Raw genomic sequence first — 24432 nt, 5'->3', positions numbered from 1 at the left:
CCTCGTGCGGGTCCTGCCCCGCTTGGCCTCAGGTCAGCCTTGCCACATGCTGAAGGGGCGCAGAGTGGGGGTTGGGAATGAAACTACAAGCCTGTTTCTGGAAACGGTAGGAAACGGTAGCGGTTGGAGCAGAATGTCACTGGCAGCGGTGTGGAATTGTCTTATTAATTTTCTATAAACAAAATCTGGCTTGGTGGCTTCTCCGGCACAGGAAGGGAGCCTAGATTTCCCATGGACAGGCAGAAAGACTGGGTTTGAAATCCCTCTACCCAGCCTTGGAGCTGAAATAGGCTTTCCCAGGACTGGGGTCTCCTGATTTGCTGCTTTGCTTAGGAATAGATTCGTCGGCTGCTGCTGGGATGGATGGGCAGAAATTTCTCTGGGGCTGTCCTTGGAGTCATCCTATTTGGAGTTCAGTGAGTAAAAACAGCTATGGTGACCCCGCCCGCCCCCTAGCTCATGGCCAAACCTGGATGAGTGAAGCGGTACCTCTCCCTGCTCTGATGTGGTGTGGTTGTGCTGTTGAAGGCTGGGAGGGCAGGATGTGCTGCCTTTGGCTTGGCTTAGCAGCACGGAAAGGTCGTGTCCTGGCTCCATGGGACCCCCACTGGCTGGGGAGAAGGTAAGTGCCAAGACCCTAGCCTCAGTGAGTGGGTGGGACACGAGTGGGAAGGATGGTGGGGACTTCTAGGGTGTCGAGCGGGAGCCCTGGTCCCCATGGCCTTCCCATGTAGATGAGCGGCACAGGACACTCTGGGGCGGCCACTTGAGTTCTGACTTTGGATGAATCTATCTGGTTTATATGGCTGCTGAAGAGGCTTTGTTGAATGCTGTCTGCGTGCTCCGCAAGCTGCTGTGTTGGGGAGGTGGTTTTTTTGCGCTGGAATTCTCTCATCTGGAGGTTGGAAACCAGTTGGTTCTGTGCTGGGATTTTTTTGGCTCCCTGGAAAAGGAGTCGGTTTCAGGGGTGGGGATGCCGAACCTGGCTGGTTGGGATTGAGGGTTGCTATCTCGTTGTGAGGCTGGGGTCAGGCCAGGCAGGGCTTGGTTGGCACAGCTGGGCTCTGGGGGCTGGGGTCTGTAGGACAGGCTTGAGCCTTCCGACTTATTCTTCTGAAATGGCCTCAGGGGAGGTTGCCAGCTGGTCTCCACAGTCTCTGGGTCCCTCAGACACTCATTTCTTCTTCAGAGGCTTTGGCAATAAGCACCAGGGACAGGTGATCATCTCTCCTGGATAACAGAAATACATGCTGCTTGGAGCGCTTTCCAGGTGAAAGGTGTGCTGGCAAAAGCATTTTCATTTTGCAGACTGGAAATGCTGCCGCTTCATTTACAGAGCTGTTTTAATGTTGGTAAAAGTGATATAGAGGATGTGGTTCTGTCAGCCCAGAGGATAATTTCCAAGTCATTCATTTATTTATTTATGTTACTGAGGAGCTAGGAGGGTCAGTTGGCAATATTATGCTTTCCTTATTCCTTCTCTCTCCTGATGCTGTTTCTGGGTGACTCTAGCCCTCCACACCTGCTGGGAATATGCTTCCTTTGGCATGCTACCTGTCTAAACTTACCACAGTAGTTACTCTAAAGCGTCTGTACCCCCATCAAGCTCTTCCCAGTCATCCTGGTGCAGAGCTTAGCTCGTAAACACAGGCAGCTGTGGTGCAGGTAGGCAAGGCTGCTATGTGTGGAGTTAGGGATCGATTCCCCCTTCCAGAGTATGTGTGTGCTGGCTGGCATTCCCACACCTGAAAGTTACTAATGGTGGAATTCCAAGTGATATGGGACTAGGGAGGGAGATACAGTACTTGGATGTTGGGGATGGCAGCTTCCAGGGTCCCTCACCTGGACCTGGGTAGGCAGGAATCAATTCTGCCCCTTGTGGTGAGACGGTCCCTGGAGGAGGGAGAGTGAGGAAGGTTGATGAGGAACAGGGGAAACGCAAGTTAGGGTCTATTTTCCTGCTTTGGTTGCTGACAGTAGGTACAGGCAGGGCTGGGCACCCAAGTCTGTTGTTTCTTGCCCTTGTTCCCTCCCCTGCTATAGACAGGGAGGGCCTGGTCCTTTTTTGGGGGACCAGTCTGTCTAGTGTGGTGATGTCAAGATGATAGTGCAGTTTAGACAATTGCCAGGAGTAATGGGATGTATGTGATCTTTGGATTTGAAGCCAGGCATTCCTGGGGCAAGTCACGTAACCTTTCAGAGCCTCAGTTTGCTCATCTGCAGAATGGGCATCATGATAATCATGTTGTTGAAGACATTAACATTAATACATTTAGCACACTTTTCATAGAAATTGTCTGGTTCAGTGCTGTTTCCTTAGCATTTAACACTAGGTCTTGCACATTTCTTAAATGTTTCTAAAATTTAATTAAGTAATGTGTGAAAGAGGTTAGATTAATATGTCATAGGTTTTCAGTTAATATTGGTAGGGTTAAGTCACCTCGTCTTGGTAAGCCTCTGTTTTCTCATCCACAGTGTGGGAATAATAAGCAATGATGTGGACTCATCCTGAGGTTCAAGAGATAATAGATGTTGCTGTGCCTGGTAAAGTGATTCGAGCTGTAAGATGGATCATTATTGCCTTAAACATAAGAAACAGCCATTATTACCTAGAGCACAGGACGTTTTCCTACGGATTCGTGCTTACACCTGGGAAAGCAAAGCTCTTGTGTGTTTTAATAATCAGTTTTAAAAGTTCATTGTTCCATCTTCTGTTTGGGTCATACTTGTTTTTAATCATTTAGGCATTTAGGTTATGTCTAGGTTTTCTTTATTAAAAATGACACTGGGATTTAAATCCTTGAATATTTATCTTTGCCTACATTTCTGATTTTTCCCAAAGGATGAAGTCTTAGAAACAGAATTACTAGGTCAAAAAATATGAATAGTTTGAGGTTTTTCTTAGAAAAATGTCGCCCACTGAAAACCTGTAATAATTCATACCCCTCCCCAGTGATTTTTGACTGTGCTCACCTGTTTCCTCACACCCTTCAAAACATTGGATGTCATCATTAAAACAGTCTTTGTCATTTGGATAGGCAGGAAAAGGGCATTTTTTTTTTTTGTTATTTACATTCATTTGCTTGTTGGTGATCGAATAGTGCTTTCCTGAGTTTCATGGCCAGTGGCAGTGCTTATTTTGAGACTTGTCTATTCCTGTCCTTTGCCTGAGTGTTCTGACAAGCCTCTTGCAGGATTCTTGGTTGCCCTGTTTGGTCTTCCTCAGCTCCGAGAGGTCCCATGTAGGTGGATCCTACACGTTAAATGAGCCTCTGCCTTCCAAGAGATATGACAAGGAATTTATTAATTACCTGTAAGGAAGGCTCACCTGGCTCTCCCCTGCTCCTCCTCCTCCCTTCTTCTTTCCTCCTCTCCTCCCATCTTCTCCTCTCCATAAGGAAATCAGGTTTAATTCCTAATCCCATCATTCATAAGGAGGCCCTGTATTTACACAGCACTTTAAGAGGTCTTCTGCCCTGTAGGGTAGGTAAGCAGTGAAAGGGCTGCTCTATGGCTGGGAAAACTGAGGCACACAGTCAAAGGCATGGAGGTGGGGCCTATGCAGAAGCCAGGCATTGGAACCAGATCCCCTCTCGACTGCAGCATTGTACTTGAGCCCCATGGGCACCTTTGGGGGCAGGGCTGACCGGCACAGGAGCACATGATTCTGAGTCTCATCTCTAGAGAGGAAGGGGAAAGCCACAGAATACGACCCGGACGTATAGAAGAATCAATTTATTTTTTGCTTTCTCATTTTTACTACCCTCCTTTTAGATCTGCAGCTCCCTTGTGTACCTTCCCGAGATCCAAGCTGGGCAATATTTTTAGGAACAGTGGAAATTAGCTAGTGAGAATGGGATCAGCAAGGCCGGGATTTCAAAGGCTGGAGAAGCCTTTCTTTGCACAAGCATATGTGTGTCTGTGTACGTTTTTTGTATGTGTTGCAAGTGTGCACCTGTCCTCATGAAGGTGTGTGTACATTATATGTTAATGTCCTTGTACATGTCTGTGTATTTAATTGAGTTAATACAGGTGAAGTATTTGGAACAGTGCCTGGTACATCATATGGGGTGAGACTGTATAAAGTTGCTGTTTTGGGAGGCCAAATACAGGCAATTGCATATGATTCAATCTATGTGTTCAGTATAAGTGTTGGCTACTATTGTTATTATCGTGTGTTTTCTTCTTGGGTATACATCTATCAGTTGTTTGTACATGTCTGTGTGCGTATACCCTGTTGTGCCCGTGTGTATAGTGTGTTCTCTGAGCACTCACGTGCATACCTGTGTGCATGTGTGCACTTTCTGTCTGGGTGCATGGACACTGAGCTGGCCGGTGTGTGAATAAGCTCCCCACCTTCTTGGGAAGAACTTCCCGGAGAGCAACTCTTTGCCTCCCCTCTCACCTTCAGTTACCAGGCAGAGCCCAGGCCCAGGTGCCAGGCCTGAGGGGTGCCATGGGACTGCTTCCATTCTCCTCCAGGTAGCCCTGCCTATTTCCAGGCCCCATATTAGAATATGCAAATCGACTCTTTAATGGAATTCCTTTGCAAAATATTACTTGAACCAGTAAGTTAATTACCAGGCTCTAATTAATGGCTATTTTAGAAGGCCATAGAACAAAACTGGAGGAGATCATAAAAGACCAAAAAGGCAAGAGGGAAAAGCATCCAGCTCCCCCACCCGGCTTGGTGACTCCTTCCAGGGTGGCAGGGTGCGCTTAGCTTCTCTCTGCTCTGAGCTGCCAGCCTGCTCCCTTGTGGTGATTGGCTGTAGGTGAGTGAATGCTCCCCTTGCATGAAGAACCTCTGGTGGTTCTAGTCTCTTGGCCATCAGTGCATCCATCTGCGAGGTGTGTCCAGGGCAGCATCTGCCTGGGGATGGGGTGAGAAGGTGTGGATAGCAAGCCTGGGCTGAGGTGGGGCTGCACCAACCTCAGAGCAGCCAGGTGACATGCCCAAGGCCTGGGCTATGGGAGGGACAGTCACTGGCCACTGCTTTCCCACCCCTCCAGGGGCCTGTGGGCTACTGCTGCAGGGAAGCCACCCCCCAGTCAGAGCCTGGGAGCCTGAGGCAGCTTCCCACAGTCAAATCTCCACCAAGGGCCCAACTCCCTCCCCTCCGCTTCTCTCTGAGCTCACGGTGGAGTCACCTGTGGCCCATGTGTGACGTGAGAGCTTGCTTGCACACCCCTTCCTTGGGCTCTTGGTCAGGCCCTGCCTCTGTGTGACTATGGGCAAGCCGTGGTTCCTCTCTGCCCCTCCTTCCACTCATCCATCAAGAGGAGTGATTATACCCGCCCACCTACCTCAAAGGGCTGCCTGGAAACTCGCAGGAGATTATAGTGATGGAAATGATAGGGAAGTTTCCCCTCCCAGCTGGGGCGTGCCTATGTTACCATCCCCTCCTGAGATAAAGGGCATCTCTGTCCTCTGTGAGCATGTGGCTGTCCTCCCTTGTGTATACAGGCCATGCCACCTGCCACCTGGGCATGCACACATGCACGTCCTTGTGGAAGCCACCAGCATGCAGCAGATATCCCCTCTGGGCCACAGGGGCGATGGGGTGAAAACCTACAGGAGGGAGAGGGAAACAGGGTCCATCCCCACCCACAAAGGTTCCTGGCACCCTGCCTGAGAATTGGGGGAGGGCTAAGAAGTGACCCCAAGGCTGGAGGTCAGGCCCCATCTTGAGGGCAGGCCAAGGAATAAGACCTCCCTTCCTCCCCTCCCTGTGTTGGCTTAGGAGCCCTGCATTCTGCAGACCCCTAGGGTCATCCCCTTGTAGACCTCAGCTGATGACAGTGCCTTGGCGGTGGGCTGCTTGGAGGCACTAACAGAGCACTTTGTGCCCTGTGCCAGAGGAGTTTAGAGTTGGCCTGTGAATAACTGAATGTGCTTAAATTTTTTAAGAGGGATGGACTGGTGGGCAGCCTCAGACTGTACTTTTTAGAGGTGCCGCAAAAGGCAGCCTGAGTAGGTTTTTGCCACCTCCACCCTTCTGCTGCTCCCCTCAGTTTTCCCATCTCTCAGGTGGGGCTGGTGGTACATTACTGCATCAGATGCTCTGCCGAGTGAGTTACTCCTTGGCACAATGATATCCCACCTCCACTTTTCAGTAGGCAGCCCCCACGGGGGACCAGAGCAGCCCTCCTCCCTACTGTCCCGGGTAACCATCACCTCCTGCCTGTCGCCCTGACCTTTCCGGAACAAGCAGGGACCTTTTTTTCAGGCTGGGCCTGATTGTAAAAGACTGCACTGGGGAGAGATAGAGATGGCACCAGGGTAGCGTGGGCCCTAATTTGATGCGACGTTGTCATGGGGAGTTTTCATACCAAGGGCAGTGAATTAGTGTAGTGTCTCCCTGTGCCCACTGACTAAGGGGAAGTTAATTTCATCCTCTGCCTTTTTGACATTCATAATCAGAACGTTGTATTGCAGCTGCAGATTGTTAGCAGGTGAAGGATGTGTGAGCCTCAACAATTACTGTTTCTGGCTTGGGAGGAGATTGATTAATAGATTGTTCCCAGCCCCACCCCCTCTGCTTCTTACTCCCGTTTGTGCTTTCTTTCCCTCTTTCCAACTTCCCCACATTTCATCAGGAAACTAAGTGGCTATGACTAAATCCCTACTCTTGTACTAGAAACCCAGGGCAGAGGAGGACCTGTATGAGGAAGAATTGCCTAGGACACCTGATAAAATGCAGATTCTTGGACTCCACCCCAGACCTTCTGAATTAGACTCTCTGGGTGGGGTGGTGTTGCTTCCCCAAAGTTTGCTTCTTTTGCAGAGGGGCAGGCATTGTGCCCCAGCTGTGTGCTGGTGACTTGCCTAAGCACTTCCTGTGCTGTACTCTTACTGATTTCTCATAGCAAGAGGGCTTTTTGTTTCCCATTTCACCGATGTAGAAACTGAAACCCGATGTGTGAGTGGCCCAAAGTCACACACTGGAGGAAACCCAGTAACCAGGCAAGTCCATTCCCTGGTTGATGTCAAGATCCCACCAGTAGCATGTCATGTCCTTTCTCATTAAGCCTGTGATGCCTTTTGAAATAAACCCTCTCCCTCCTCAGAGGAGTAGCAGTAGCCCCCTTCTGTGCTTGCACTAGGCTACCATTGTGAAAAGCTCCTGCACACCAGTGCCCTGGGTCTCCTGAGGGTGCTTGGAACAGTCAGGGCATTCATGACTGATCTGCATTTTGCAGCTGTGGTGGGTGAGGCTCAGAGAGGTGAAGGGGCAGAGGCAAGGGGAGCTAGAGCTTGTCTCCTGACTCCAGGTCCAGTGCTCATCCCACCTGTGCCACCAAGGCCCGCTCTTCTCACTGACTTCCTGGTTGCAGGTGGGGAAACTGAGGTTCAGGGAAGTGTACCCATTTACTTAGATTGAGCGAGCGGCAGTAATGCAATTCAAGGTCTGCCAAGTCAAGTTCCATAGGACAGGACTAGTCAGCATTTTAGGGCTGGATCATGTACCCTTGGCTCCTGCCCGGGAGTGGAAGTCTTCCAGACCCCTTGGAAGGTCTCGGCTCAGGGAAGAGAAAGACTGTTTTTGGAGAGACTAGGCCAGGTGGGGTGGGCTGCACTCCCAATTAAGGAGGCCAGGCACCTGCTAGGGTTGTGGGAGGTGATGGGGGATCTGGACCTGTGAGGCGGGCAGCTGGAATCTGAACCTAGGGCTGCCTTACTCTAAAACCCCATCCCCCACACCGCCAGTTGCCATGGAGGTTAATAGCAGGCGTTCCTGAGTCAGTCTCCCAGAGCTGGTCCAAGGCCCAACTCCACCAACTGCTTCCCTCTGAGCTTCAGATTCTCTATTTCAGTAAAGCAAAAACAAAAACAGAAACTAGTGTCTCGGGGCCCAGGATTCCTGGCACAGGGCTGGCCCAGTCTTTCCTGGGCTTTGGTTTACTGCATTCAGGTCATGAAGCCCCTGGAGCTGTTAGAGAATGGAGCCATCGCAGCGGGGCGGGACGGAGAAGATGCCTTTCATCCTGCTCTGTTCATGGCAAGCTGCTTCTGATGCTGTGATAGCCCCACCCACTGCCCTTGAGTGGCCACTCAGGATGGGCCAGGCTCTGTGCCTGGTGCTTTCTCGTGCATTTGCTCAGCTCATTCTTACTATAGCCCTTTGAAGAATATGTGCTATTACTGTCCCCATTTTACAGAGAAGAAAATTGAGTCACAGAGACTGGGCAGCTTGTTGAAGTCCCACAGCTCATAAGCGGCAGAGCTGGGTTTCAAACCCAGGCGGTTGGCTTTATTATGTAAGGCCCCCGTCAGGCACTGTTCTACATAGCCTCTGCTCATGTGCTCTGTTTCACATTACGTGTTCTGTCAATAATCACATTGATAAACCACCTGGTCACTTAAGAAGCACCTGTGTGGCAGGCATTATGCATTGTATATGCGTCATCTCTGATTTTCTTGACTACCCTCATTTTATCCTTCCCCCATTTTACAGGTGAGGAAACTGGCCTCAGAGTGTAAAATCACATAGCCAGGATTAGCCTCAGGTTGCCTTTAGAATCTGGATCTCTTTGTATCCATAGCCAGGGCCCTCTCTAGTATATTAGCTGACGTGGCTGGGCACATCCTATGCGCCAGGCCCTGCTCTCTGCACCTCACTTAGTTGAACTCACTTCACCCTCACAGCAGCCCGTGAGATATATACTGTTGCAGTCCCTGGTTCACAGCCAAGGAAGCGTGAGTTGCATGGCCAGAAATGGCAGAGCTGGGATTAAACCCAAGCTGTCTGGCTCCCACATCAGTGTTTTTAACCACCCCACAGTACTGCCCTCTCCCTAACTTACAGGTGAGGAATTTGAGGTTCCAAGAGGTAAAAGTCACTTGCCCTGAGTCGGACAGCAGGTGAGTGGCATAGACAGGATTTGCATCCAGGTCTTTCTAGAATGTTTTTCTGTCTCCCAGGTGAGAGAATGTGGCTGCTGCCAGGCGGTTTGGAAGTATGTCCCAAGGGCACCAGGGGCTCTGCTGGGGGCTGCTGTGGGTGCCCAAGTCCTGAGGTGGTAGGGGTGGCAGTGGAGGCAGGCCTTCAGATGGAGTCATCAGGATGACTCGGCCCAGTGACTGCCCCTCCTATTTGCAACTTATCACTTATTCTCAAGCGTCTTTTTCTGTGGCTCCCCCAGGGTTCTGGGCTCCCATACCTCTTTTCATCTGGGCAGAGCTGATGAGCTGTAGCTGCATTTAGATCTGTTTACTTATAATGCCGGGTGAGGTGGGGCAGGTAGAAGAAGGGGTCGTGGCTAGGCTAAGTGGCCTTCCATAGCACTTCCCTTCCTCCAAGGTCGGAACATAGAGGTGACTTTCATCACTACCCAGGAGGGTGAAGGCAAACAAGGTGATGATGATGGTGTCCAGGGACTCCACCACCAACCTCTGCTCAGGATCTGTGGGAAGATGGGTGAAGCTGGCACTGAAACCCCCAGCCACCCCGGGAAGTACTACAGCAGACTCACCAAGGGAGTTGCCTATTGTGCTGCAGGCCACACTGCCCTGGTGTCACCGCCTTCTGTGGGCTGGACGTGACGTAGGGAAGTGGTAGTGCCAGGGCCAGATATTCTGCCTGGAGCCCATCCAGCCTGCCTGAGGTGGTCTTGCTCAGTTGCCCTAGGATCATAAAGTCCACGAATTTGATGGTCGTTTATGAGGATAGTGAAAACCTACTCCAGAGAATTTCAGAATTAAGGAAAAATGGAGCCAGCAGAGAACTTAGTCTTAGAGTCTGTACAATCCAGGGGTGCACTTGAAAGGCCTTGTTGTCTTTCGTACCTCCGCTGCTTATTGTTCAGAGCACCCATAGGAGTGTTTTCCCGAACTGGGTTCCATGGAACACATTCTTAGAGATGTTAATGGGCGTTTGGGATGAGAGAAGTCCATAGTCCAAACAGGACTGGGGAGCAGTCTGTCCAGAGTTTCTCAACACTCAGTTCCATAGGTTCTTGATGGTGAGACTTGGTGTTTTACTCCAGTGGGGTGATTGTGTGCTCAAATACATTTTGCATCCTCAAATGTTGCTTCCTCATTCTTGGGAAATCATTTGTGACCCAGGAGATGAAAGGCCCTGAGAGGTCCTGCAATAAAGAAGTCAGTTTTGCTTTGTTTAATCCAGGGTTTCCTATCCCCCAACCCCAGGAGCAGCTGTTAACATCTGTGGAGCAGTTGTATTTTGCAGAACATTATTTGGTAAACATTCTTTTGAGGTGTTATGTCTCCTCAGAAGCATGTTTTGGAGGAAACTCTGGAAGTGTTCCCTGCCGTTAGTACCTGCAGGAATAAGCCTTGAATGATGGCATTGCTGGCTCAGCAACAGGTAGTGGGTCATGTATATTTGGAAAAAGTCATCCTAGGTCCTTAATATCGTTCCTCAAAGCAGCTACCAGCTCTCCTGTGTGTGGGATGGGGCCTGGCTCTGGTCAGAGAGCCCTCTGTGGGGAGGTGGTTTGTCTGGGACCAGCCTAGGCCTAGGGTGTAGGGGTTTATTCCCTTTTTTGCAGGCTGGGTGGCTTCCGTGTACCTGGCAGCTTGGGCTCTGGGCCTCCCCATCCCCCTCTAGACTCCCTCTGCAGAAGGCAGTGGTCGGGCAGAGGCTGCCCACAGATTTGCATAATTGCACCGTTCCCTGAATAATTAATAAAGCTCTGTCCTTGCTGGGAGCAAAGTCTGCACCATTATGGATGGGTTTGCCATGGATAGGTTTGCCGGAGCTCTTCTTGGGGAGCCGATGGTTCCCGGACTCCTCTGCCTTTCCTGGCATGGAGCCCCCAGAGAGAGGAGAGGGCACTGGGTTGGGGGCCGGCTCTGGTGTGTCCACATGGCTCCCATAGCATGATAAAGGGCAGGTGAGGGGTAGTGTGTGCTTTCTTCCAGGATCCACACGGGGGTTTTCTAGCACACAGATGGTTTAGGATTCTTATTCTTCCTGCTTGCTGTGGTCCCACTACCCCTTTTTCTCTGAAGTGTGATCAGCTGTTGTGGGGCTTAGCCCTCTTTTCTGGCAGCCCAAAGGGAGCAATGCTTATGCAGCGGGTAAGAGCAATGAGGGCCAGTTTTCAGACAAGTAGGGGAGGGGGAGGTATTTCTGCTTGGGGCCCTTCTTCAATCCCTCCCAGTTTCTGGGCTTGTTAAAGTCGGAGGTAGCCTGGGAGTGATTCCTATTTGAGAATTCTAAATCCCTTTTGATGGTGTTTCATTGACGTGAATTTTCCCTCTGACGCATGGCCTTGTCTCCCTTTCATGCTAGAAAGGAGAGTAAGGGGTGGGCCTGCCCCCGACATGTAGTTGACATTGGGGAAAATCCTAGAGTCTTGCCATGCCATGAGTACTCTTGAAAGGCCTTGCTCCAAACCTTCTGTAGGAGTATTTCTTAAATGGGTTCCGCTGAACATATTCTTACAGATGTTAATGGGTACTTGGGATGAGGGAATTCCACAGTCCAAACAGGTCAGGGCGGCGTCCAGTGAACCAAGTCAGTCAGTTTCTTTGATGCATGGCTCCTTAGAGGCTTTAATGTGCCAGCTTGTGTCTGAGCCCCTGGGAGGGGATACAGGATGCTCTGCTTCCCATCCACACCGGCACTCCAGCGTGTTGACACATCTCCAGCAATGGGGAGCCCTTTCCACCTGGAGCGGCCCCTGCCCTTGGAGGATGGTGCCAACTCTTGGAAACTTCCCCCTTTGTAGAACTTCCCCAGCCAGCATTTATGTGGCATCCTGTCATTCCCCACATGGCCCTCATACCAGCTAGGAAGGTGGCAGGGTAGGGATTATTCCATTTTATAGATAAGGTAACTGAGGCCCAGAGCGGGTAATTGTCTCACCCAGGGGCACGCAGAGTTGACATTTAAACCCACGTCTGCCAGCTGGGCCTTCAGCTCTTTCCTCTTGGCCACCAAGAAACCATTTGCTCCCTGGATAAATGTCAGTATGTTGGCTGGGGTGGGGCCTTAGGACCTGTTGCTCTGACAGCCCCCTTCCCAGCTTGCTTGGAGTGTCTAGCGGGTAGAGGCAGGAGTGAGCGAAAGCCTTCCTTCAGGGTTTCCAAACTGTGGGGCCTGACTTTGGAGCCATTTGTAGATAGGGGCCTAAAACTGCCAGATGCCTGCTTATCACACCATTCCCGACTTTCACCCTTTTCCTTCTCCTGCCGTCTTGTTATAGGGTGGGGATGTTTGAGGTGCCCCAGGAACTGGGTATGCACTCGACTTGGGCCAGTAGTGGTGGTGCAGGGGTGAAGGAGCAGGGCAGGGGGGTCCAGCTGGCTTGTCTTTCTCCAGGCCTTTCTGAGAGTTACTGGACAAGCCTAGTGGATGGCCAGGGGAGCCTGGGGTGAATTTGTTCACAGCAGCTGGGCTTAGAGGCTGCACCGGGGCTGAGATGTGACTTCAGGACTTGGGCCAACTGTTTTATATCTCAAAAATCTTGGGTTATACCATACACCATGAAAGGTACTGCATTGCCACACCTGACACTTCCATTCTGGTCCCAAAGCAAGCCACACGGGGGCTCTGATGAACAGAGTCCTGCTCTGCTGACACATGTACCCAGGTCCAGATCTGACGCCCCGACTTCCTCCATGATCTGGGACAAGTCACCTAATCTCTGAACCTCTGTCTCCTCATTTTTAAATGGGCACCATGATCGTGGTGCCTGCCTCCCAGGGTTTTGAGGTCTACATGGGATCATGTTACATGATAATTTGATCATATTCTGTCATCACACACACATACTCACATTCTCACACACCATGCTTTTGCTTTTTTGTTTGAGATCCCACAACCTGCCAGCACATCCAACCCAGTCTTCCCAGGGTCCACCTCATCATATAGCGAGATGGCCCAAGACAGACATGAAGTGATGTTTGTGCTGACATTTCTCCCACTTAGAAAATCAATATTCTGTGGTCTGCCTAATTGCTCTCTTGCTGCTAAATGAGTCATTATGGAGGGAAAATAGCAAATGCATTGTGAGATTAATGGGAGGAAGTAGTTGGCAAATGACTTTGGTTTGCTTCTGAAACTCTGAGAAGGTGTTACTACGTGAAATCTGCAGAGCCATGCAAGGCCGAGTCCTGAGCAGCGGGGAGACAGGCAGGCAGCTATTGGCGCTGTGAGCCTCCCTTTTAGGACGGGGCACCGATTCAAATATTATAGAGGCTGGACTCAGGAGTTACTGAGTGATGAAGTCAGGAGCCAGCAATGGGACAGGCGCTCTGACAGCCTGGTCTCAAAGGAGAGGGTACTCTTCAGTTAGAGCCAGTTACGTGCCAGGCATGGTGCTAAGCTGAGGGATGCAATGGTGAGCAAAACCAGCCCCAGCTCCTCTCCTAGTGGAGGACACAGGCTGAAGTGCAATTGTCCTACAGGTAACTGTGTAACTGCAATTAAGGCATGTGTCCTGAAGGCAGTGAGAGCCCAGATCTGAAGGGTTTCACCTGGTGGGGGTGGTGGCGAAGGCCTCCCCGATGACAAAAGGAGTAAGCTGAGCTCTCAGGGAAGAACCTTCTGGGCAGTGGGAGAACTTGTGCAGTCCTGGTGGGTCTTATAGGAGGGGCTGCCAGGGGACCTCTATGGCCTTAACCCTCCAGCCATCCTAAGAAATGGATATTTCTCATTTCACAAGCGAGGAAACCAGGACTGAAGATGATTAAGATACTTGCTGGAGGTCATAGAACCCTTAAATGGCAGAGTCCAGATTTGAACATGGGGAACCCATGCCAAGGGGCATGCCCCACTGCTCCAGGGAGCTGGCCTTGGCACTTGCTGCCCTGAGGGTGTCTCTTTAGCTAGGGTTGAGGACCTTGCTCCTGCAGGGCAGGGGGCTGCATGGTGGTTGCCTGAGAGTCTTCGGAGAGAGAGGGTTATAGGACTCTAGAAAGGGGGAACCCCCAACAGCCACAGCCAGGCCTCTTTGCTTTCTTTGGTCTTTGCTTCCTTTTAATGACAGCGTGACTTGGGTAGTTTTCTTTTTCTTTTCTTTTTTTTTTTTTGAGACAGAGTCTTTCTCGGTCGCCCAGGCTGGAGTGGAGTGGCGGGATCTCGGCTCACTGCAAGCTCTGCCTCCCGAGTTCACACCATTCTCCTGCCTCAGCCTCCTGAGTAGCTGGGACTACAGGCACCCGCCACCACGCCCGGCTAATTTTTTTGTATTTTTAATAGAGACAGGGTTTCCCTGTGTTAGCCAGGATGGTCTCGATCTCCTGACCTCGTGATCTGCCTGCCTCAGCCTCCCAAAGTGCTGGGATTACAGGCCTGAGCCACCGCACCCGGCCATGACTTGGGTAGTTTTCCGATGATCAAAATGCCAGGTCAACTAATGACTCCTCTTTCAAAAGGCTCTGTAAATAACACACTTCTCTCCCCACGAAATGGGTCGGTTTATTCCCTGCCTCTAATCCCAGCTGGCCTGTCATCAGGTAGGGCCTATCAGTTGTCTGCAGAGGTGGGTGGAGGTATGGTCACCTGAAGGTGCTTGTAAAGAAGGTGCTTGTGAGTCCTTGTAAACTTCCCAAGGTTTCAGGAGTGGCAGCAGCAGATAAGGAGAGTCCAGGCACTTCCTGTGGGCATTATGAAGGAGCACCAGAGGCATCCCACTTTGTCTTGGTGCCTGGTTGTAGCTGAGCATCATAGTGCCGTGAGAACCTGGTAAAAAGATTCCGGAGCCCCACCCTGGGAGGGTCAGGGTCACAGGTCTAAGGGGGGCTCTGGAATCTGTATTTCTCACAAGCCCCAGGTGGTTCTGAGACCCACTCAAGTATTGAGATCCCCAGTTAGCAGCTCTGGATTCTTCCCTCTCTGAGAGGGTCACAGGCCTCCAAGGGATGGTGGTAGTGGGGTATACTTTTATCTTCCTGGGCTGGATGTAACACTGCCTGCTGCCAGCTCGGGAAGCCAGGCCACACTGTGCCCATAGGGCCACTTATAAGGCAGAGCCTGGTGCTCAGCTGAACCCCAGGTGAGGCAGGAACTTGGCCTGGGATGCTTTGCTACTGCTATTGGCCGGAAACTGAGTTTCATCCCAAACTCAGGTCTGATTGGCTGTGCCCTGTCCCTTGTGAAATATAAACTGCAGCCCTTCCTGGCGAGAGGCTAAGTGTTTATGTGGGCTTGTTGCAGAGCCCAGCTCTTTGTCCTGCTCAGATTCCATTTCCAAAATAATTCTGCTTAGTTCTTCACATGAACAGCAGGGCCCTGAGGGACGGGCCCTGAGAGTATAGAGGGGATCCATCCCCGTCCCAGCACCCCAGTGTGCTGCCAGGAGACACCAGTGGGCATCCTGGGGTTGGTACCCAGAGTTCTGCTTTCTGCTCTTGCTCCTGCCTCCTTGGAGGCCAGGAGCCACATTCCTGAGGCCCAGGAATGTGATGGGGAAATAAGTTTCCCAGGTTGGCCAAAGACCAAGATGGGAGCCATTGGGCCAAGGTAGGCGTGGTAATTCAGTGCCACGCGTTTCCCATGCTCAACCCTGCAGTCTCTTCCTGCTAATTCAAAGTGTCCACTTTGCTGTTGTCAGGTTATTTGGTGAATTTCTGTAGCCTCTAATGATGAGTAGTGAGTGGGAACTCTGTCTCCTTTGCTCCTAGCATCTACCAGGAAGACTGTTTCAGTGAAGGCAAGTCTCATACGGAGCTGGGCCTTGTGCATGCATGTGTCATAGCAAGCACTCATGAAGATGGGCCGGGGTCTCTTGTGAGCCTGGGGCAGCTCCGGGGGAATCTTGCCCTCAGAGAACTCCTCAGAGAAGCACTTTTCACCATAGATTCACCCCTAGGTGATGCTATGCAGTCGTCATGGTAGGAATTACCAGCTTCCACATCGGCTCAGGGGCCAGGATCTTCTAAGTGGTGGGACTTCGGGTCAAGCAGAATTCTGGACTCTGAGTGACTTCCTAAGAGTTGGCCTGCTGCGTAGCCTGAATCTTAGGGCAGGTACAGACAGGATGGCGGTGCCCCCAAGTCCTTTTTATCTAGCTTGCTAAAAGCCACTCTTTGTACTAGCAGAAGCACATTTCTACACATGAGAGGAAACACTGCATCCTTTTTGGTGCAGTTTTACAGAAAACTATTTAACACGCTTGCTGTAGCTACCCCTGGCACGTGGATCCTGAGAATCTGCCCCTGGGTAGGTTCACTCGGGTCACACACGTGTTTATCACACGGTGTGTAATTGACCTTAGTATGTGTGCATATGGACAGCACACCACTTAGCAGTGCCCTGGGCATCCTGACCTGCCCCTCCTGGCGTGTTTACTCCTCCCTACCCATAGTTGTGGCGGCCGTGCCTCACCCTGCCGTGTGGCAGCCACAGGCCGGGCACTGAGAGGAGGCCCGGGTGAGAGTCCAGTCAGGGTCCTGCCTTCCTGGGACCATTCTCCTTTGAGCACCACGTCCCCCTTCTTTCTCTCTTCCCCTCCCCTTCCAGTCCTGGACTTCCTGCTGTTCCTGGTCCAGGGGGAGGGCAGGTACCACACAGTGATGGGTGTCCTGCAAGCTGAGTCTGGGTTGTTGAAACTCCTAGCCCAGAAGCCTCTAGCCTCCAGCCAGGGTCCCTGTTTGGGCCGCGTTATGACAGTCTTGTTTCCAGCATGTCAGGTGTGACCATGCCTTCTGTCTCGATGGCTTTCCTTGCTGGTGGTCTCCCTGCGGGGCCGCTGTCCTTATGTGTCAAGGTATTAGAATGGCCAGGCTCTTGGTGGGGAGGCCCTGGATGGACATGCTGGTGGCCCAGGAGAGAGCGACCCATCCTCAGTCCCTCTGCCTGTGAAGGCAGACTCTCCTGCCTGCCCTGGCAACAGCTCTGCGCCAGCCTGTCTGTTTGGCTGCCGGCAGCCGCGGCTCCTGACTGGCTGCCTTCTCCCAGCTCCCTCACGCCCTCCAAGGCTCGCTCACTCACTCACTCGCTGGCTGCTCACAGCAGCTCAGGCAGCGTTCAGGCAGATGGTGCAAAGGAGGCGCGGGCGGGGGTCCTGGGACTCTGCTTGCACACCGCCATGTGTGGGTGAGGTCACCCCCAAGGGATGTCATCAACATACGCTGAGATGGGCTGGGTGCCATTCAAGATCTATCTGCAGGGACAACAAAACCCGACTTTGAGGTCTTAACAAGTCCCTCGGGAGTCTCCAGACTCGAGTCCTTACACTGCATCACCCGCTCCCCTGAGCCACCAGGCCCTGGTCTCCTCTCTTGACCCACAGGACACTGCAGGCAAATGCTGGGTTGAAATTCCAGCTCTGCCACTTGTCAGCTGTGACTTTAGAGAACTTAGCTAACTCTGCAAAATGGGGGATAGTATCAGTTCATAGCATTGTCAAGAGGAATAAATGGGATTTGCAGCTAAATGCTTAGCGGCACCTGGCGAAGAGCAAGCGCAGGAGATGAGTTAACCGGGATTGTGTCATGGAGTTCCCTGGCTCGTGTTGTGTCCTCTCTGGAATGCTGCCTTCTCTTTCCCCTGTGATTCCTACTTGGATCATACCTGTCTTTCAGATCCTAGCTCCTTCTGCTTAAAGCTGGCTCTGCTCCCCCTCCCCCAGTCCCAGGCGGACTTCAAGGCCTTCACTTTGCTCCTCATTTTTTGTGCCCGATTTCTGTGCTTCACTTTTGGGTCCACTCCACCTGGTAGCAAGGGGGTGCTTCACGAGGGCACTGGATGGGATCTCTTGACATATACATGTCCTGCCCTCACTGGTAGAACAAAGCAAGAATCTAGCTCCTTCCTAGCTCCCCAGAACCTCCAGGCAAACCTGGCTATGGTCCCCTTACTCCCTGCAAAGTAGAGCACATGACCAAGCCCATTCCCAGGGCCTTAGGATGAGAAGTCATAGTGATCCCTTTACAGATGGACAGCTGAGGCCAGGAATGAGGAGGGGATGTACCCAAGGACACGTAAGAAGTTGGAAACCCTGGCCTGCTGCTTCTGTGCCTCTCTGCTGGGGGTTGGGGAAGGAGTCGGGCCATCTCTCAAGGAATCCGGGAAGACTTCACAGAAGAAGTGACAGGAGTTGAGGCTTGAAAGAGGGTGGGTTCATCACATAACCAAGGCAGGGAAGGGCATTTAGGCAGAGGGAACCCCATGAGCCTAGTGCTCAGAGGATGAAAACCTTACTCTCTTCCTGGGACAGGCATTGAGACTGCAGTGAGAGGTGGGAAAGGGCCTGGAGCATTGGGAGAGTGAGAAATCATTGGGACGGGCAGGAGCCAGCATTAAGGAGAGGCAGAGATAGAGAAGGTGAGCTGGTGAGAGGCTTGGCCCAGACCCGCGTGTGTGCCAGATTGGACTGGGGGAGGGAGGGCCCAAGGATAAGCATCCCTTTGTGCCAGGTGCTTCATTTCTTAGTGCTTACAGTGACCTGAGAGGTGTGCTTGTTTTAGAGATGGGAAAACCAGATGCAGAGAGGTTTGGTGGCTTGACCACGGTCTCATGGGCAGAGCCAAAATGTGAACCACCAGCAACATGACTCTCAAGTCCTCTGGTGGCCACCACCTGTTTGGGATGGGGTGGCAGCTCCTCTCAGGGCAGGGGCCCTGTAGTCTACTCCCCAAGCAGGTGTGGGGGCCACTAAGAGAGTGTATGGCCCACACAGGTTCATTGTTAGGTCCTGGGCACATGTCCAGGTGCACATAGACACCTTCAGTGAACCAGATTGTTCACCAAGCCTGGCAACTCTCTTCAACTAGGCCCTATTGGAAAATGGGTAGAATGCCAGGCAGCCTACAGTTGGGCAGCTCCAACTCTGGCCTCTGTTGCCCAGCAGCCAAAAGGTGGGGCTCTTGTAAGACCTGAGTCCCTCACCCCGTGTCTGGGTCCCATAGCATTTTGGTCCTTACTTCCTTGCAGTTCTCAGGGTGTGGCAGTTGTCTGTGTGCCTCATTGAGTGACAGATCTCTGGGCCTCTGGCACCTCCTCTCTGGGCCTCTGGCACCTAGCATACAGCCTGGCCCAGCACAGGTGCCCAGTAAATGTTTGTACCATGAACAATACATTGAGTACCTACTGTGTGCCAGGTACTGTGCCAGGCCCTGGAATAATTAACTTCGGCATGGCACTTTATGATTCACAGAGCTCCTCCTGGTCCCCTTAGGAGTCTGATTGTCTCAGATCAGGTATTTATTTCCCTATTTTCCAAAAGAGGAAACTGAACCTCAGAGAAAGGAGGGCTGTAGCCTCAGGTCACATCTGTCAGCCAGGGAGGGGCAGAACCAGCCCCAGCCACTGCCCACTCCCTGCTCCCTGGGCAGTGAGCACACCCTGGAGGCTGACAGCTGTTTCTTTCCAACCCCTGCGAGCAAGAGATAGCGCACCCTAGCTGGCAGGGAAGCCAGGCCAACAGAGAATCCGTATCCCGTGAAGCAGGGCTCCCGGGGGGCTACAGTAGGCACCTGGCTCATCCTCAGGGCTCCACCCAGCAGGAGCAGGGGCCTCCTCTTCCACTACCAAGGACCTGGTTGCTGGGGACAATTGTCTGTGTCTGGGGTAAGTCAGAGGCAGGAGAACAAAGAGAACCCTTCCTGCCAATGCGACTGACCTTGAAAACCCTGTGGGGTTTCATTTACTCGAAAGAAAACGGGAAGAGTTGGTTACCAGCTTCAAAGAGGGACAGACCTCCTGCAGGCAGGCATTGAGGAACCTTGGCTTTGTGAGTTATTGCTGCCAAATTTCTCCTTTTCAGTTTAACAGAAGTCCTGGGGATCACTGTCCATGGGCTGGGGAGGAATCTGGCCACCTTTTTTAGAAGGCAGGAAGGTGCCAGGATCACTGTTCTTGCTTTGGCTGGGCTCTAGGTGGCACAGCTTCTGATGTAAAGATCAGAAAACAATAGGGAGATCTGGATGCAGCCTGAAGGCTCACCCCAGTGTCTTGCTGCAGGTGTGCCCAGCTGTGGGACCAGGACCCCGGGAGGGAAGGGCATTGTTCTGTCTCTGCTGTGGGAGTCTCAGGGAAGCAGCATAGCACTCAGGAAATCCTGGGCACCGTGAGGGGCCGTGTATTTATTCCTTATTCCACAAACAATAAGCAAGTCCCTGCTGTGTGCCAGGCACTGGGGGATCCTGGGAGAAGGTTTGATGTGTTGTGGGTCCTGCCATGTCCTGCCTGCTGTGACAGTCCACCACTGTAGTGGCATCTGTGGCCATCTGGAGAGTACATGTTCTGCTAAGGGGGGCAGCAGCCACTGCACCATGGCACTGGGCATTTGGTGGCAGGCCTTTGGATTTATAAGAGAAGCCAAAAATCTAGAGGTTTTTTTGTGACATTTTAAAATTTCACATCTTTAAATGTTGGTATTTGATTCAAAACTTAAAAATGTCAACACTGTGTGGGCTAAACAAAACATGAATGTTGACCAAATACAGCTCATACTCTTTAGTTAAAGACCTTTATCTTAAAGGTTGGATAAAACCCAGATGGGCAGAGGGCAATAGACAAGGTCTTCCTGGGGAGGGGGCACCTGGACAGAGGGGTGGTGGTGGGAATCTGCCTGAGCATTTTCAGGGCAGCTGGGGACTGGGAAGTGAGGGTCGGAACTGATGGGGCCCCGCCCAGTCATGAAATCCTTGCATGCCCTGGACATGCAGATCTGCTGCAGGCCTGACCCAGGCTGCCCTGAGAGCCTCCAGCTGTGTCCATCCCTCCAGTCAGCAGCGTTTACCCAACATCATCACATAAATGAGGCTTTGGCCAGGCAAGAGCTCAGGGAAGAAGGGTCATGAGTATTTAAGAGAAACCTCCAGGACACACAATCCTGATCTCCAGGAAAGCTATGGAATGGGGGCTGTCGATCTCTCCGATCTCTCTGGAGTCCACGCATGCATGTGACCTCCCCTGCCATTTGCATTTGCGCTCCTGCCGGCCAGCAGCTCCTTCAGGTTCTGGGCTGGTCCAGGAGGGCTTTCGCAGGAACACCTAAAACCCTTGGAAAGGGGCTCTTCCCTTCTCCTCCTCTTCCTGTTCCTCCCCTGCAGGAGTCCTGCATTCTTCAGAGGGTTTGAACGGCTCTGGCCAAAGCCTGTCTGGGTGTCTTCCTGTTCGGGGCCTGCAGTTATGACCTCACCCTTTTTCTCAGTTTCTTCCCCTGTCTGCCACTCCCCTCATGATCCACATTTGACTTTCTTCTAAATGATCACCTGCAGAAATGGTCCTTCAGATTGTCCCAGAGATTTGCCCAGGAAACTTTCATCGAGCCCCTGCTGTATGCAGGGCCTTGGGCCAGAGAGGTGACCGAAACCCAGGGCTCCCTCTGACTGGTAGAGTAGACAGCTACACAGACAGCCAGTGGGTTTGAAGAAGAAACTCAAGTGTGGATCATGGGGGGAGTGGCAGATGGGGGAAGAAACAGAAAAAAGGAAGTTATGACTGCAGGCCTACCTGGGAGGCTGAGGCAGGAGTATCCTTTGAGCCCAGGAGTTTGAGTCTAGCCTGGGCAATATAATGAGACTATGTCTCAAAACAAGGTAAGTTAAAAAAAATTGCAAAGTATAGAGTACCAAATTCCAGGCACTATAAAGCACAAAGTAACAAAACTTCTATGCCACTCCCACCATAGAATCTCTTACTCCACCAAAAGCCACGGTGGACTGTTGGTCGGGGACTTTTTTTGCAGACTTTTTTCTGTGGCCAATGAAATGATCTTATCCACGTCTCTGTGCCTGGAACAGGCCGCCCAGCCTACTCCTGCTTCCTTGGCCTGCAGAAGGACTGAGGGAGCCTAGCTGCCATGGCCCAGAGCCCTCTCCCCCAGCACCCACAGCCTTTAGTCCCATAGCTATGGTGCTGGGTGGCCCTCCATGGACTGAGTCTGCGGCTGTGGAAGGAAGAGGGCATGGTCTTTTCCCAGCAGTGCCACACAGACTCAGGCCATGGGCTGCCTCAGCCAGCAGAGAGGGAGGCAACAAGCAGGCTGGCTGGCTGAGGGCTTCGAGAGCACACAGGGCTCCCCCAAGGGATCCTCGGGATTGAGTTATTTCTGTTTTTGCTCACCTGTGCCTGGCCCTGGGGCCAGAGACAGGAATCAGCCGCAGTCCCTGCCTCCCTGGAGGAGCTCCCAGTCAGGTGGGAGAGGTGCCTGCCACCCCTGATGAGACTGTCTCTACCTCAGGTTCTCCCTGCTGCTCAGAACAGGGGACAGCCAGGAGCCAGGTCCAGGGAGGAGTGTGGTCTGGGCTCAGGGGAGCCCTGGAGTAAGTGGCTTGTACTCTAAGATTGGGAGGAACTCTCCCTACCCTGGTTTCACCTGATGGGGCTTGCAGCACCTCCTGCTCAGCAAGCAAGGAACTGGATGGGAAAGAACTGACATCTGTGCAATGCAGACACTTGGAGCTGTTGTTTCATTTAGAGTACAGTGTTTTCCCCATAGAGGCCCTGTGTGGATGAAGACACAGAGCTGGTTGAGGATTGGGCCCAGGGGGTAGAGTGGAGAGGAGGGCGCATGGTGAGGATTTGTCTGCTTAGGCTGGGGAGCCCACTCGAGGTGGAGCACTGGCTTAAGGCACCTTGGCCTGCCCATTGCTGCTGGGGGACCTTGATCAAGGTACTTCATCAGTAGTCAAACGGGGCAGAGAGCCCTGCCCACCTCCCAGGGCTTCTCTGAGGGTCTGCCTGACAGTCTTTCTGCCTTGGGAGCAGCAGAGCCTGGGCCCATGTTGGGGATGATGAGGATGTTGATGGTAATGAGGATAGTAACAGGGACAACACGGCGGATTGTTTACTGAGGATTCCCTCGTGCTGGCGCTTAAGGTGACACACCCTCACTGTGTGCTGTGTGTCCTGCCATCATGGCTCCCCACTGGACCCTGCACCGAGCCCTAGACTTGTCTCTCCATATCCACCCTTGCTCCCCTTTCAGTCCGTTCTCTGCCCAGGACTCACTTGTTATGACTCAGGTTCCTTCCTGTGGACCCTAAATGGGCAGCACCTGACTACCTTTCCCGTTGCACTTCCCCCACCCATCCCCGTTCCCTGCCCCACGAGTGCTCCAGCATACATCTTTGTCCTTGTTCCCTCTTCCTCTCTTCCTGGAACATTCTTTGTTCAGATACCTGTGTGGCTTGCTCCCCCGCTTCATTCAAGTGTGAATCCAACCACCCAAACACAGCCCCCTCCCATCCTCTAGCCTGGACCTGGCTCTGCATTTGTCCCCAGCTCTTGAGTTCACCTGATGTTATTACATACATCGTGTACTTTTCCCACACTAGACTGAACGCCACATGTGAGTAGACCATTTATGTCTTGTACCCTGATGTGTCTCTGGCACCTAGAATCGGGCCTGACAGAAAGTTGGTGAATGAACAAACATTTAATTGTACCCCATATTGTGGACACATTGCTGTCTACATTTTACAGATGGGGAAACTAGGCTCAAAGAAGAGGTGGATTGACTAGCCCAAGGTCATACAGCTGCAGTGGGACAGAACCAGGATTTTAGCCCAGTGTCTGGCCTCTTAGCCCTGTCTCAGCCAGTAGACGCTCCCACCTCCCCAGAATCTAGGATGGATAGGAATGGGAGGGGGCCCAAAAAGGTGGGTAGGATTTTACCTTGGGGGTTGAGGGGTGAGGCCAAGGAGGGGATGAACCATGAGGGTCTGAGAGGGCCAGGGGCAGGTCGGGGACTTCAGTGAGGGTCAGGATGGGGAACCCTTGCAAGACAGTCTCTGAGGAGAGCACCCCCGGCACCAGCCACTCCCAAAGACCAGCTGCCTCCAGGCTTCTTGTGCTGGCTCTGGTTCCTGGCACGATTTCTGTTTCCCAGAGGAGCTCAGGCCTGGCCCGGCTTCCCAGGGTGGAGAAACACATGGTGAGTGAGTGTGTGTGTGCGTGTCTGTATGTGTGTGTGTGTCCAGCCTTGCTGTTTGCGTTGTCGTCACGTCTTCTTAATCAGCCTATTTCTGGGAGCGATGACTTCATCTCCTGTGATTCTCGACACAGCCATTGTCAGGTGTCCATGGAAAGACTGGGCCTGGCAGTGTCCATATTCCCCTAACGAGCCAGGTTAGGAGAGCCAGTTGGCGGGCCCTGGTCTGACCTGGCTTGGGGGCTTATGGTCAGGTCTATCTCCAAGAGACTCCACTGCCCAGGGTCACCCTTAGATTTGGCCTCTTTGACCCTGGGGTACCCAGTGCAGCAAATTCCAGCCATTGTTTCCTGTGTGCTTCCTCTGTGTACGCTCTGCTCCCTGCAGGGGGCAGGGGACAGTCACACCAATCTCTGCCCTCAAGGGCTCCTGCTGGCTGAGAATGCAGTTGGGTCAACAGACCTCACCTTAGAGGGTCTGTGTGTGAAAAGAGAAGGGAGTGAGGACCCCATCAGGGCTCAAGGAAGGCTCCACTGAGTTGGTGGTCGGGCCACAGGGTGAAGGTGAAGGTTCCCTTGAGGGAGGGAAAGGGCTTGTGGGCACGCCAGGTAGTTGGGTATCACTGGGCACGGG

The 24432-nt window shown here is 52.3% G+C and overlaps 1 protein-coding gene across 6 annotated transcripts in view; it reads left to right on the top strand.

Moving 5' to 3' along the window:
• Positions 1 to 24432, top strand: part of DAB2IP (DAB2 interacting protein) — a 215895-nt gene that overhangs the window by 132602 nt on the left and 58861 nt on the right. The window contains exon 1 of one of the 6 annotated variants that reach the window (XM_055271256.2): positions 399 to 416. The exons of the other annotated variants lie outside the window; for them this stretch is intronic. The gene's annotated coding sequence lies outside the window, so the exon portion shown is untranslated. Of the gene's footprint in view, positions 1 to 398; positions 417 to 24432 lie in introns of those variants that run through there. 6 annotated transcript variants of the gene reach the window in all.

Source organism: Symphalangus syndactylus, chromosome 3 (genome assembly GCF_028878055.3).
Source record: "Symphalangus syndactylus isolate Jambi chromosome 3, NHGRI_mSymSyn1-v2.1_pri, whole genome shotgun sequence".
NCBI lineage: Eukaryota > Metazoa > Chordata > Mammalia > Primates > Hylobatidae > Symphalangus > Symphalangus syndactylus.
This window is presented reverse-complemented; position numbering and strand designations above follow the sequence as displayed.